Genomic DNA, 15046 nt, shown 5'->3' on the forward strand with positions numbered 1-15046 from the left:
TAAATGGACATGCTAAGGAAGAACAAAATGCTTTTTAAAAAAGGATAAAAAAGGAAAATGTTTTATGTAATATTCCAACTGAGTAATAAGTTAATCAATTAAGGCTATTGTATGGTATATTTTCACCACACTCATTGTTTTTGTGAGTCGTTGTAGATGAAAGCTTAGGTACCTATGCGTCTTCATTTTGCAAATTCTTTACCTTTTAATACACACTGTTGAAATGATGATTAACTCTTTTATTTACTGAAGGAAAATAAAAGACATTTCTCCAAGTCAGCGATTCATTATGAATAACAATAATAACAAAAAATCGAGACCTGACAATTCCTATGACTCCCTACTATATCCATGCTAAAATTATATTTTGTGTGTGAAATAAAATTACATTTTGCATCTGAAAAATGCAAACGTGCATTTTTATGCAACAGATAAGTAAAAAATTCAACCAGTCATCAGGATATTTTATCTGCAGGACATCAAACATCTTGATATTTGGAAACATCCAGATGTTTAATGTCATCAAGATAAATGTTTTCAAATAGCTGGATGATGGCCTGAATTTGTCACTTTTCATCTAGATGTTTATGTGATATGTAGACACAGTCACAGTGTGGTTTGTTTATTCATTAACTGGGTTCAGGAAGAAAAAACAAAGAACACGTAAATTGCATTCTACCCTCTAAAAAAAATCATACTGTTCTTACTACTCGGCACAGCACCAGAAACTGAGTAAAAAGTTGAATCATAATTAACTAGCAATTCTGTTGATGATTCACTTATCAAGAACTAATTTACCTTACCCATCTAAATTTATGTTTCATGTGACATCTCTAATATTAAGAAAAAAGTATTTTTTCCTAAACAGACCTAAGTTGTTGTAACTCAGATCATAGAAAACAGCTTTCGCAAAACTTAGGCTCGTGTGTGTGAAAAGAGAAAGATTTAACTTAGTATTTAAAATATGAAGTACAAGAAAGTTTGATCTAGTCATGTTTATTTGACAAAGTCATTCCTGAATGCATTTATGTATTTTACTTCTGCACATTTCTTCCAGTGTTTAACACATACTAACCATATACATTTAGACAAACCAAGGAAAAATGTTCCTTTGCTTTCCTTTTTTTCCCTCCTCCTCTTGACTTGAAATAACAGAGTGCTTGAAAAATTATTCTTGGGGCGCCTGGGCGGCTCAGTCATTAAGAGTCTGCCTTCGGCTCAGGTCATGGTCCCAGGGTCCTGGGATCGAGCCCCGCATCGGGCTCCCTGCTCGGCGGGAAGCCTGCTTCTCCCTCTCCCACTCCCCCTGCTTGTGTTCCCTCTCTCGCTGTGTCTCTCTCTGTCAAATAAATAAAATCTAAAAAAGAAAAAGAAAAAAAGAAAAAATTATCCTTAAATAGAATTCCTTGCTTTTCCAAGGCCTTTCAGTGTTTGCATTAAGAAGAAGCCTACTTTCCAAGTGAGAGGAAAGCTGGGAGAACTGGAAGGTGAAATAGCTTGCATGCCTCCCCTCTAAATGTGGTCAGTACTGGTTTTTGAATGGAAAACATTAAAGTAAGGGGGGAAGGGAATCAATCATTGTTAGAATTTTACCAAGAAGATCTTACCCAATTGTCATTTAAAATTTTTTTTTTTAAATAATTTCAAAGTCAGCAGGTTTTCATATGCACACACATATTAGCTATAGTGAAAATCAGTTTATAGGAAGGAAGTTGTCCATTTAGGTCCAAAGAGAAACTGTTCACATCTCCCTCTTCGATCTTGAATCTTGTTCCATCTTGATACCTATGTGATGCAATTTATGTGTGACACTTTTGTGATCATCACATATGTGATACTATGTGATTTAATATATTTATCTATAGCCCCTTTCTTAAACCGTCCACCTGCATTTCTACCCCACCCCCCCATCCCCGCTTGCCTCCTTCCCAACCTCGCTTTGCACAGGCTCCGATGAACTGCATGCCGAACTCCATGACATTTTCTCAGTCCTCATTCTATTTTCTGCATTTGACAATGTTAAATATTTCTTTCTGTTTGAAATGCTCTCTCTAAGTCACTTAACCTTTCTGAGCCTCAGCTTCTTCCTCTGTAAAAAAAACAAGCATAATAAAACCTTCTCCCCCTACCTTTCAGGACTGTTGTCAGAATTAAAATGAAGTAACATGAAAGTGCTTTGGAAATGTAACACATTATTACTGTTTATGGCACTCCCATTTTCTTGTTTTTTTTTTTTTGTTTTCCTTTTAACTATTCCTCTTCTGAGCCTATCACTGAGTACTTTTCCTCCTCTAGCTTATTACTTTTTAGTACTTTCCCAAGTTCAGACTTTACCTATTTTCTCTTAATATATTTATTCCTTCAGGGAACTGATCACTTCATTAATTCATTTATTATTCATACACACATCCATTCCTGTAAGAAAGACTTAATAAACAATTTCTGTGTGCCAGGTCGAGGCTAGACTTACAGTAGACACTCTTTCACTTCTGTGTAACTGGCTCCAAAATCGCTTTCTCCACTCCATGTCTCAGAAGACCTTTCATCCTTCGTTATATGCCATGCATGTAACGGACATTTACTGAGTATCTAATGAATGCCAGGTACTAAGTTGTATTCTGGAGAGTACGAAGATGAATGAACTATTCCTTCTACTTAAAAACCTCACAGACTGGGGCAGGGGGCAGACTTTTAAACAAATAATTGTTTTACCAAGTGAGGAATGATGCATTTAGAGACATGTACAAAGTGAGGAAGGATCACCTCATGAGGTTTCCCTAAGGCAATTGTGCCTCCACTTTGCTATTATTTAGATGGTGCTGTAGTTCTCCCATCACTAAAGTTCAAAATGCTATCCCAGATTCAAATATCTAATTCCAGTTTTTCTTTTCATTAAATTCACCAATATTACCCTATACTGTAGGATGAAGCCCTGCTCTTTGCACTTGAGAACTTCGGCAAATGGCTTTATATATACATAGTATCCAGCTTTATTTCCCACTCTTCCCTATAGGATTATTCCTCCCAGTATCTTCTCACAGATGGATTCCATACTGGTAATTCAGAAACTCCTTGGTGAAGGTATTATATAAAATATTCTGAAGAATTCAAAGAATGAAATAAACTTGACAGAGTACATATAAAGAATGGTGATAACATATTCTCAGCATTCTCTGATTACAGTATTTTAAATGAAAATACTTCTAGCATCTCAGTTATATCAATAACATATATTTATAAAGGTAACCTAAATTGGGAAATTTCAAGGAAATTAAGCTTTTAATCTCAGGGTTTTTCCCGCATATACTGCGTTACTTTTGCAAGTCCTTTAATTTGTGTGTCTCACAAAGAATATAAAATAACTTTACTTAGTATTAAGCACCCAATATATCTGTAATAAATACTTCCCGTTGTAAAAATGGTGAATGCCTCAAAGCTTATAAAAATATATCAAATTTATAAAACAAATAATGGATAATATCCTTGGATTACAGTTGCTAATTATTTCATTGCTACCAAAGCTAATAACATTTATGAGTGATCATCATTGTTTTATCTAATTCTATTTTATTTCTATTTCATTTTTTGGGTTGTAGCAGTGAGTGGAAAATAGGAACAAAAGACTCTGTATTCCACATCCCTCTGCATGGAATATATATGTGCTTATTAGGAGCACAATTTAATTGAATCCTTCATTAACTACTGTCCCAAATTCTAAAGGCAATGTGGTGTTTGATTTCTAATTTGATTGAGATAATAAAGTCTCAGCCTTATTTGATATCTTTCTGTGAAAAACTAAGAGTGGTTCCACCTTTTAAAAATTCTCATCCATTCTAAGTATGTAAGATTCCAAATCACATTAAATTGGGATTTTATTGTTCAAGACTGATTTTAAAGGCTGTCAGTAAATTAAGCACAAGCTACCTCTACTGGCATTTCTAGTCCACAAACATCGCCCTTCAGTGGAAATTTTAAAACATTTATTTATTTCAACAATATGTATTTTGTGATACATAAAGTCTCCTCTTCTGCTAAACACCAATGTCAATGTTTATTGAATTGAATTTTCTCTTTTTTTGTTTGTTTGGACAATCTCAGATTTAAGAGACTCCTTGCTTATTCTAAGTTTATCTTCCCTTCTCTTTCTGCTTGGAACCAAATGGCCGGTTGTGAAAGTGTGCATATCTTCTCTGTTAGTTTGGAATTGATGAGGATAATGGTTACCATTTTCACCAACCTCACAGCTTCATTTTTCCAATAGAGTTAATAATAACAGTTGGCTTTGTCCTCACCTTCCCAGCAGATCTAGATGACATAATTTTATGTGGCTTTGAATATGCTTCCACACAACTGAAGGAAGGCACCCTAGCCCATGCCATGACCTCTGTGCCCCTGCCTAGAGGACTGCACCACAGCTGTCCTCTCATTTTTTTGAAATGTTGACTTTAAAAAGAGCTGTGTGCTTTGATCTTCCAGAACTTACTGCAATTTATCTTCCAATTAGATTGTAAAGCCCCAAAACACAAAGATCGTACCTTTATAAGTTGTAGTCCCAATAGCAGCCAACATATTAGTATGCCTGTAGTAGATGGATAATATATAGTTGTGTATTTGACTTGACTTGATCCATGTTAAGATATTAATTTTACTACACCTATTTGTCATTTTTTCCTACTATGGGGCCAGTTTGGTTTCTTTTTTTAGAAAATATAAAAGTTAGAAACAGTTCTGTTTTTCTATTGCTATTGATTTTTTTTTTTTCTGTTTTGGCATAAAATGTTGCATTCTTTATAATCCGATAAATATTACACTAATTAGAGGCCGTCTGGTGTAGCAGCTTAGAGCAGGGGTTCTGGAGCAAGGCTGCCCGGCTGGAAACCTGGCTCCCTTAGTCTCTTTGTACTTCATGGTCTTTATCTTTTAAGGGGGCTGATGTAGTATCTACCTTCTCGAGTTATTTTAAGAATAAATTAATAATATATGTAAGGCACTTAAATATATTTCGGGCACATAGTAGCATCTCCTAGATGTTACTATCCTTATGTAACAAAACGTATTTTAATAATTAAATTGAGTTATATTACACCCTTGTGATAGTATGAATGTTGTCTAGGAATAAAAGCATTTGAAAATCAGGACTTCATCTGGGAACTTGCAGGTTCTGTGGACATGTCTTTGTAAATAAGCAAGGCATGTGCTTTTACACTTACGATTTTTTAAATATGAAAAAGTTTCATATATTTGGTTAGTTTTTTGCAGAAAAAGATTATACAGTTTGTAACTGTATCATCATTTTAAAAATGTTTTATTATCAATTCTAATGTTTTCCATACCATCAAAGGGAATGACATTTTCTTTCAATTAATTTTTAGTAGTTAGAAATCTCCATTTTGAGGTTCTGCAGATCATTTATTTATTTATTTATTTTAGATTTATTTATGCATTTTAGAAAGAGAACACAAGTGGGAGGGGCTGGGAGAGGGAGAAAGGATCTCAAGCAGACTCTGTGCTGAGTGCAGAGCCCGACACGGGACTCAATCTCAGGACCCTGAGATCATGCATGACCTGAGCCAAAATGAAGAGTCAGACACTTAACTGACTGCACCACCCAGGTGCCCCTAAATTAGGTATTTAAAGAGCAAAGGATTTTTAATAACTTTTTTCCTCTTAAAAATGGTGAAATTGGGCCAGTTTTTCGTTTGCTTAGTTTTTTGATTGATCATTGTTACTTTTAAGAAGGAGGGAGAGAAGCACTTTTGAGGATACTAAGTTTGAGTTTTAAGTGTTTGAAAATTATGGGATGATACAATAAGATTAAAAACCTATGTTTTTGGAAGGAAGAGATAGGATGAATGGTGGCAGTGAAGCTGATTCAGCATAGTGCTTACATGGCACTGCTCCGGAGAGCAAATGACAAAGTGACTGAACTCTGTAGGTATAGCAAGGAATGTGTGGCCCTTCTAGGAAAGGAGTTTATATACTTCACCCAGTGCCTACATTTTCTTTCTATTCATGTGGCTAGAAATAACAAGAAAACACAAAGCCTAGTTTTCTGAATCTCTAGTGAAACCCTCAGAAACCAACTCCCTTGATGCTGTTAATTGCAATTAGTTTCATAAAGGGAGTGTTTTTTGGGGAAAAAGATTTTAAAATCACTTACCAGTTCCTTTTACTGGAAATCTCTCAGAAAAGTTTTTTAAAACCTCATGGGGTAAATCAAAGATTCGTGTGTAGCTTTGATTCAGTTGCCCTCCTACTGAGAAAAAGTGCAGGCTGTGGGTTAATGTGCCTTATCCTGGCCTAAGTCAGAGCTAGAAATTGCCAGTTAGGCAAGAAATGGCATGCACGAGACCCTGACAATGCAGACTTCCAGGAATTTTTCAAATGTGTCCATTTTTCCTCAGTTACTTAAGTGTTAAAGAAAATCTAGGAAAAAGTCTTTAAGTGAGCACTAGATGAGCCTGGTAATAATAGTTACCTATACTTTAAAAGACATAGCATCAATATGTTTTACTTGTTTTATTCCTTATTATGACAATTCACTGAGGAAGCTGGAAACACTATGCCATTTTAATAACTCCCCGCCCCACCTTTAAACTAGTGTCTTCCACTTTTCGAACAATAAAACATCTCCTCCAGAAGCTACTGGTTGCACTTAGAGATTGAGCAAATTTTCTTTGAACAATTTGTCTACTTTTTGTGGCCTTCAGCTTGCATAATTCCTCTTCTCCCTTACCAAAAATAAAGAGGAGGGGGAAGGATTGGGTACTGAGTTGAGACTATGCCATACTTGGTAAATTTTCACTGTTGTATGCATTTTTTTTTTAAATAAATAAATACTTGCAACAAAGTTTCAAGGAACAGACTGTGGAATACTGGACTTCATCAGAGACAGGAGAACTTTTTGGTTGATGGCACAAATGTTAGAGGAAGGGGCTTACTAATGATTAATAGAACTGAGAATGGATGAGATAGAATTGAAAACTAAAGTTGGCACTCCAGTGTAACGTACTGGACATGTTACAGCACAGTAACTTGCATGGGACTTTTCTTTCTATTTCCCAATGTGCTGGAAGGGACTTCAGAAATCATATATTCTAGTCCCCTCATTTCACAGGCTTATTTGTTTAACTAGTAACCTCTGATAGCCTGCTATTCCAGGCGCTGAGCTTAGGTTCTAGGGATAAAGTGGTGAAAAGGCCAATGCAAAACCTTGTCTCCAGAAATGCAGTTTAACGGGGGAGCCGCGCCATGATGATAAATTGTGCTGGAGGAAAGCACAGAACACAGTCTGAGGGTTCAGGGAAGCTTCCTAGAGTAAGTGGGTTGTAAATTGAACTTTGAGGGGTATGTGGGAGTTTCCAGGTGGAATGGGGGTGGAAGGGAGGGAGCCCCAGGGAGATTATGCAACTTGCTCAACACCGCACTGTTAGATTAAGCAGTCATTTTACAGTCATCTTAAAAAGCTATATATATAAAAAATCATGTCTTTCGAAAGTTGTCATCAGCCTACTTATTTCATGCATGTTCTCATCTTTATAAATGAAGGTCTGGATTTTCCATTTTTATTTCTAAAATTGACCTTTTTATTTTATGATTTTTACCATTCATCCTCTCATGATTCATCATGCAGCAAATATTTCTTAATGTCCAACTATGTTATATGCACTGTCCAAGTGCTATTTACTCAAATATGAGTAAAAGAGAGTCTTTCACTTCAGGGATCCACAGGCTAATGGGAGAAACAGGCACGTACATACATACATTGCAACATGATGTGCAAATTTTGAGATCACATTTGGACTGGGTTTTGGAGCTTCAGTAGGAGTTTCCCTGTTAGAGGGAATATCATACACAAAAGTGTAAGCTGACAAACGGTTTCATGTGACCAGACAATGGTGAGAAATTCTGCTTAGCTGGAGCAGATGATGTTTGATAAAGTAAGGGTGGAACATGGATGGCAGGAAATATGGCTAAAAGCTTATGTGGAGTCAAGAGACTTATATGCTAAACTAGGGATTTTGAATTATATTCTATAGACATCCACGTGACAAAGGGAAGGTTTAGATATGGGAGAGATCTTTATTGTTTTTTTTATTTTTATTTTTATTTATTTATTTGACAGAGAGACAGAGAGAGAGGGAACACAAGCAAGGGGAGTGGGAGAGGGAGAAGCAGGCTTCCTGCTGAGGAGGGAGCCCAATGCAGGGCTCAATCCCAGGACCCTGGGATCATGACCTGAGCCAAAGGCAGATGCCTAATGACTGAGCCACCCAGGTGCCCCAAGATCTTTATTGTTAATGAGATAAGACTGATAGGTGCTTGGATTTTGTACCATTTGTATATTCTTCAAATAGTTGGGAATTAGAAACCATGAAATCATCTTTGAGGTGGTTCATTTCAGAAGACAAATGTGTTTTCTAGTACTGAGCACCTGAATTAGGCAGTTGTTCACTCAATCATGGGTATTATCCCACATTATAGATCCCCTAATGGGAAAGTGCCCCAGTAGGATTGTCAGTCCTAAGGAAGGGAGAGAACCTGTGCCCAAATGGGCAGCTCCCAAAGCTATAGGCATGACAGAAGTGATTCATGCATGCCTAATTTCTCCTTCTGATTCACAAATTATGATTACTAATTTCAGCTTCTTGAGGACAGGTAAGAGACAGAGAGACACCACGAGGGCTATAACAATGATTGTTTCCCCAAATGGAAAGAGGCATCAGGAGTATGAAAGAAGCATGTTGCTCCATAGGGGCAGTAATGTTAAAAAAAAAAAAAAGAAGAAGAAGAAGTAGGTAGAACTCCAGAAGAACATTGAGAACAAGACATATTTCTTAAATGGAAGAGTCATGATTTGGTCATCTGTCTGATTAAAAAGGTTGCATGTAGAGTATCTAGCATGGTAGTTTGATCAGATGTTCCTAATGCTGATAGCACTCAGGAACACAGCAGATGAAACAGATCTGAGGGAAACGGTGACTTGTTGCATTTGGATTTGCTCACGCATTGAACTGGAAACGGGACTAGAACTCAGAAAATAGAGAATGATTGAAAACAGACATTGGAAATCATTACATATCATTTGTCTTGTTTTTTCACTGTCATAACCCAGTACCTAGCACAGTGCTACTCACTGATTGAATTAAAGAATGAAAGCTGTCATAGCCTGTAGTTTGGATAATACCTTCTTAAAAGTGTGATAAGAGAGGATATGTGGCATTTCTTCTGGAATTCCAGAAACATCTCATTTACCACATTATGAAGGGGAAAAGTCAGTTTGCTGACTTTTATATTTACCATCTGCTTTTCAGATGGTAAATATCTTAAGGGAGACATGGTGTCAAGACACTTTTTATTCCATGATTCTGTACCTTTGCTCTCTTACTGATGTGTGTGGCTCCTTACACTACCATTTCATTTTATAATGCCTCAGTGATAACACATTAATATCTCCTTTGTAGTGTTTGGTCCCATGATGAGAATGAACTCTTTTTAGTCTTCCCTGTACAGTGTCTTGCTTTCAACTATATTTTGGGCAAGAAACGTTCTCAGGAACCCAGTACTAAAACTGTACATGTTTTCTTAAAAATTGCCCTAATTATCTGATATTTTTCTGACTGGAAGTGAGGATGAAGTGGTGGAATCTAATGCAAGTGCTGGCATTTCTGCAGAATAACCAACCAAAATAATGGAATCCTGGCAGAGTTTTCCTTCGGAATTATTTTAAAAGGGTGGAGGTGATGGCGAAGGAGGTCAGGCTGATAAGTGTTAAAAGTGACTTGGAGTCAACATCACATCACTTACACCTGCCTTAGACACCCATTTGAAGTACAACATGATATTTCTATAATTATTTTACTTCCCTGTAATAACTGCATAGGAATAGGTTTGTTTCCCCAGTGAATAGCTCTGTTCAGAGCCTTCCCTTATCTTTATTTTCCAGGTTTCACTAGTGGTTGATATCATATGCATTCTTAGAGGGAGACAGTGGATAAATCAGTAGTTTTCCATCAAATCAAAGGTTACATTCAAGAGGTAGAGCAGTGGCATGAAACAACTTTTGCTGGGGAAAGAAGGTAGAAAATGGAAAAATAACATAATTGTTTCAGAGAACAGAAATCATAAGACATAGCTGATGTTATTCAACATATAGTGAATGTACTAGATGTCTGGGGCTTTTTTGACTATGGCCTATTATATTTGTCTTTTAAATACTAGTTAGCCATGATATACTTAAAGTTTATTCTGAAATCTAATATTCATATGAAATATTGAACTACACTAAGTTGCTATGCAATGTTAAATCAAGATGCAAAATTTAGTTAAATCATAAAGTAATGATGCATACTTTATACGACTTTTCTTAGTAATATGTATTTTGTGTTGCAGATTGTTTTGTTGTTAGTGACTTTGCATTTGTATTTTTGGCTCAAAGCACAAAATAAAAGTAACAATATGCCTAATTTAAGATAGTCTGGGGTTAAGTAAGTAACTGACCTATAGAAGTGTAAGTTTTAATTGTATAAATTGGAAAATTATATTGAATCATATTTAATACCTATCTCCTAAATATGGAAGCTAGCTACTCAATTCAAGTGGAATATGTACATGGAATTTACTAGATGTCCCAAATGTGCTGGCATTGCTGGAGGAGGAAGCCAGCATTAATATTAACATCCATTCAGAGGTCCCACCCAACATTTATACAGACTAATGCCAACCATTTTTTCATGCTAGCCATACTTATATTTTGTAATTATGAATCTCTTTTAAGTGTTTTCAAAAGACCTTTATTTACTAGCCATTTATTTTTATATACGAGTTCATGAAAGAGTGTTAGGCATGTTATGTACCACATGCTTGACCAATATCCAGTGATTTTCCAAGTCCTCTGAAAAGTGTATTGACAAAGCACTTGGTTTAATATGGCCCAGTATTTCCCTCTATATTTGCACACTGCTGCCAAATGAACTTCTACATCACTAGTATCAAGGCATTATTCTCATATGTAAGAATCTAAAATTACTACCCCCATCCCACTGATGGTAGGATTGAAACCAAATACCTTAATTTAATTTTGACACCCTTTTAATCTTCTCTCCTACATACTTGTGGGACTTTATTTCCCATTCTTTCATTCTGTATTTGCTAAGTATATTGGGTTCTGTGTTAGGTTCTCGTGGGTGCACAAAAATGAATATACGGTCCCTGTCTACTGGAGCTTTCAGTCTAACAGAGCGAGAAAAATGCACCTAAATAAAAATGCCATTAGATAGTGACACAAGGAGTAACAGATAACCTGTTAGTGTAACACTCAAGGTGGAGAGATGACTTCCAGCTCTAAGAATCCAAGAAGGTTTTATGGAAGCAATGGCATTTGTAGTGGAGATGAGGATGGGGCAGGACTTAAGAGAGCAGAAATAGGGAAAGCACATTTTAGCAGAGTGAACAGGTAGATATGTACACAGAGTAGTCACTTTGGCTAGATCATAATGAGAAACTGTAAAGGTGGAAAAACATATCATTGCTAATTCACAAAATGGTTTTAATGTTAGGCTAAGGTATCTGAATTTTATTCAAAAGTTTGTGGGTACTAGAAATCTAAAGGGGCATGCTGATTAAATATGTTTTCCTCATACACAGAGGGAAGATAGAAATGTGTGTGTCCATTTTGGCTCCTGCTCTTTTCTTCCTTCTCTCTGTATATCTTATATATTCTAAATTATATTGACAATAGGACTGTAGGGTAGTTTATTCTTATTTTAATCCAAAGTACCCAGCACAGTCCCAAGTAGTCACTGAATAAATGGATGAATGAATGAATAAATGAAGAGGTGGTTGAATTATTGGGATGACCACATTGGGAGGACCACATGAAATGACTGCTTTATTCAGAATGTCCCTACAGAAAATCCACGGTAAAGACAAAAACATATGAAAGTGGTATTTATGTCAAGTGTCATGTGAAGGCCAGCAAACCTTCATTCTGTTGAGGGAATGGTCAGATGCTGGACACTCTCACTTGCATTAAGAAGATAGCCTCCTAACTGGTCATCTTGCTTTTTCTCTTGCTTCCGTATAATCCTGCCAGAATCAGCCCTTATAAACAGAAATTATATCATGTCATTCCCCTATTCCAAACCCTCCAGTGGTTTGCTACTTTGTTTAGAATATAGTTCTTCTCAGAGCTTATGAAGCCCTCCTTGATGAAGCCCCTACTTCTCCCTCAGGTCCCCTCACCTCTTACCTTGCTTCCTTTCTTTCACCCACATAAAGCCTCCCTTCCTCCTACTCACCTCACCCTAATGCCTCCGCAATGCTTCCCTCTGCCGGCAATGATCTGCCTCGAGGTCTTCGCATGCTGGCCTATTCTTCCCCTTCATGTTTTAGCTCAGATGTCATCTCATTAAAGAGCCCTCCATGACCCTCCATCTTCCTAGATCTAAAGCACCTCTCCCCCTTCATACTCTCCATGCTTCGTACAGCATGTAACAAACACCCCCTTCCATGTAATCCTCTTCATGACCATCTTCACTATCATACAATTCACTTTCTTATTTTATGTCAACTGAAATGTATACCCCACAAGGACAGGTCCCTTATTACAGTTTACTATACTGCCTACAGCAGGATTTAGTACATGGTAGACAATAAGTGTTTGCTCATTGAATGAATGAATGCAGGCTAGTACCTTAATTTTTCCTATGCAATCATGATTAAACTCCTGAAAGGGTATCCTGTATGCACGGCCTTGCTGTATTTGCCTTGCTGTATTTGCCAGACCCTCTGTCCTTAACCCCTTTTAACTGCCTTTTGCTTTCATCATTTACCGGCAAATCTCATCTTTTTACTGCTCATTGACCTTCAAATCACCAAATCTAGTTACCTACCTTACATTTCTCTTGTATTTTACATTTCTTGAAATGATCTCTTCTTGGCTTGTGTGGCTCAGAAATACCTTGAGTCTCACAAAATGCTGATGATTCCCCCTCTGGCTTTAGTTCAGGTTGTGCTTGCTGCCACTTTAAAAAATAACTGGTGGACTCTTCCCTGGATTTATGTTTTTTATTAACTTTATCCATCCTTATGACTATATCTTGTCCCAAGGTACAGAGCTCTCTCCTGAGTTCTAGGTGTATATCTATCTCCAAATGCCCTGAAGACCTCCATGCTTTTCTAGTTGGTACATCCGTAGCTAATTTGTAGTTAGGTTCAAACCCTAAGAGTGTGACCTGAGTAACTTACCTCACTCTCAGTTTCCTCAGCTGTAAAATTGAAATAACATCTATTCTGTGAGGATTCGAAGAGACCATATATATGTTGCCTAGGTCAGAAACAGCCGTGTGTTCATGGAGGCATTCTCAGTAAATGTTCGTCATAATTATCATTGTGAACGCAATAACCTTTGCCAATAACAAAGATATTTTTTGACTGCATTGTAATACAACTCATGCTCTATATAAAGAAGCCGTATTTTTGAATTATGCATTTACTTATGTATTAAAATTGTTTAAAATATATTCTATTGTATGTTTTAAGTTTGCATTGAAGTATGCCTACAGCCGATTGACAAGGGGAAAAAAAGTCGTAAGATGGATATCAAAAAATAACATTAATGAGCTGCTAAAGCTAAAATTACAGGAACTTATGAAATTGGTTAAACATAAAAACCATTAAACTGTTTATTGAAGCTTCACAGATATACTGCAGCTAATGAGCATTTCTGCTATTTAAATAAGCCCAAATTGAACACACATTACATGGATACATAATTAGTCATGGCAGTCAAACACACATAGACTTACTTTTAAAGCTCTATTTAGGGAATCTTTTCCATTTGATTTATTTTGTTAATTAAAATATTTTTCAGTATTCACTTATATTTTAATAATATTGTTTTCTCCAGTAGTATAATTTACTACTGGCTTTCTATTTGTTTTTATTTGTGCTTTAAATGCAGCAAATGGGGATTTTATATTAAACATTTTTCTTAATCCCTTTCTTTAATTATTTATATCACTTGATGGTATCATTCAGCATTTTAAAAGGTTCTTTCACGGGAAGTATATATAAAATATTTTAGTATCCTTTCTACTTTTTCCATGGACTCCTAATTATCAAGAAGTATTAAGCACCCAAATGTGCATAGAATTATGATGATTATGGTCCAAATCAGATTAAAGGATGATCTATTCCTTCCAGGAGTTTGTAGTCTTAAGTAGATGTTATCATTGAATATAAATAAGCAAATCAAAGGACAGCATTTGGGAATCCAACAGAGAATTTGAAAACAATCCCCATATATTTCCTTCAAGGACAATGCCCTCCTTGTGGAGATCTCTCCCAGATAAAATGAAATGAAATCTTCAAGGAGTTTAGGGTTTTAAATAGAGGGAATTATTGCAGAGAAATAAGCAAATCAAGGTGAAGTACTTGGACAATTTTATTCTTAATTGATTAGTTGGTCAGTTTAGGAAATGAGAAGAGACTCCCTGTAGAATACAAGTAAAACAAAAGGAGTTGCCACAGGCTATTATTGACATCCATTTTTTTTTGTATTTAACTTGGGGAGCCTAAGCTTGTTTCAAGTGTGGAGGGGAGGAAAATTAAATCCGTACTTTCCCACTGCCTGAATTCTACAAGCATATATAAACTGAACATTATTTAACCATAGCAGTAGGGAAATGGAATAGTTAAATCAATCAAAAGAAATAACCAAGTGCATATTCTTCCCTAGTCAGTGTGTTTGTCACTATAGAAGTTTTTTTAGAAACTTTTTTTTTTAAAAGGAAAAATATTTGGATTTCCTCTCTACAGTGAGCTGTCTGTAACTGTGGAAATATGATCTACGTGAAAAATAATCAAGACAGGACAATGTGAGTGCTAAATAAATGGAATGAACAACTATTACATTTTTTCAACCAAAAAACATTCATCAAGTTCCTCTTGTGTGCCAGTTTGTGCTAGATGCTGGGGAAGGAGCTGACTCAGATACGGTCTCTAAACTCACGGAGTGATAGAGGCAAAGCAACTAAAATCAAGT

At 36.2% G+C, this 15046-nt stretch overlaps 1 protein-coding gene across 1 annotated transcript in view; it reads left to right on the forward strand.

The window, feature by feature from the left end:
- Positions 1-15046, forward strand: part of DPYD (dihydropyrimidine dehydrogenase) — a 795794-nt gene that overhangs the window by 368188 nt on the left and 412560 nt on the right. The gene's annotated exons all lie outside the window — the stretch shown is intronic.

The sequence above is a fragment of the Phoca vitulina genome, unplaced genomic scaffold, assembly GCF_004348235.1.
Source record: "Phoca vitulina isolate PV1807 unplaced genomic scaffold, GSC_HSeal_1.0 scaffold2, whole genome shotgun sequence".
Classification (NCBI taxonomy): domain Eukaryota; kingdom Metazoa; phylum Chordata; class Mammalia; order Carnivora; family Phocidae; genus Phoca; species Phoca vitulina.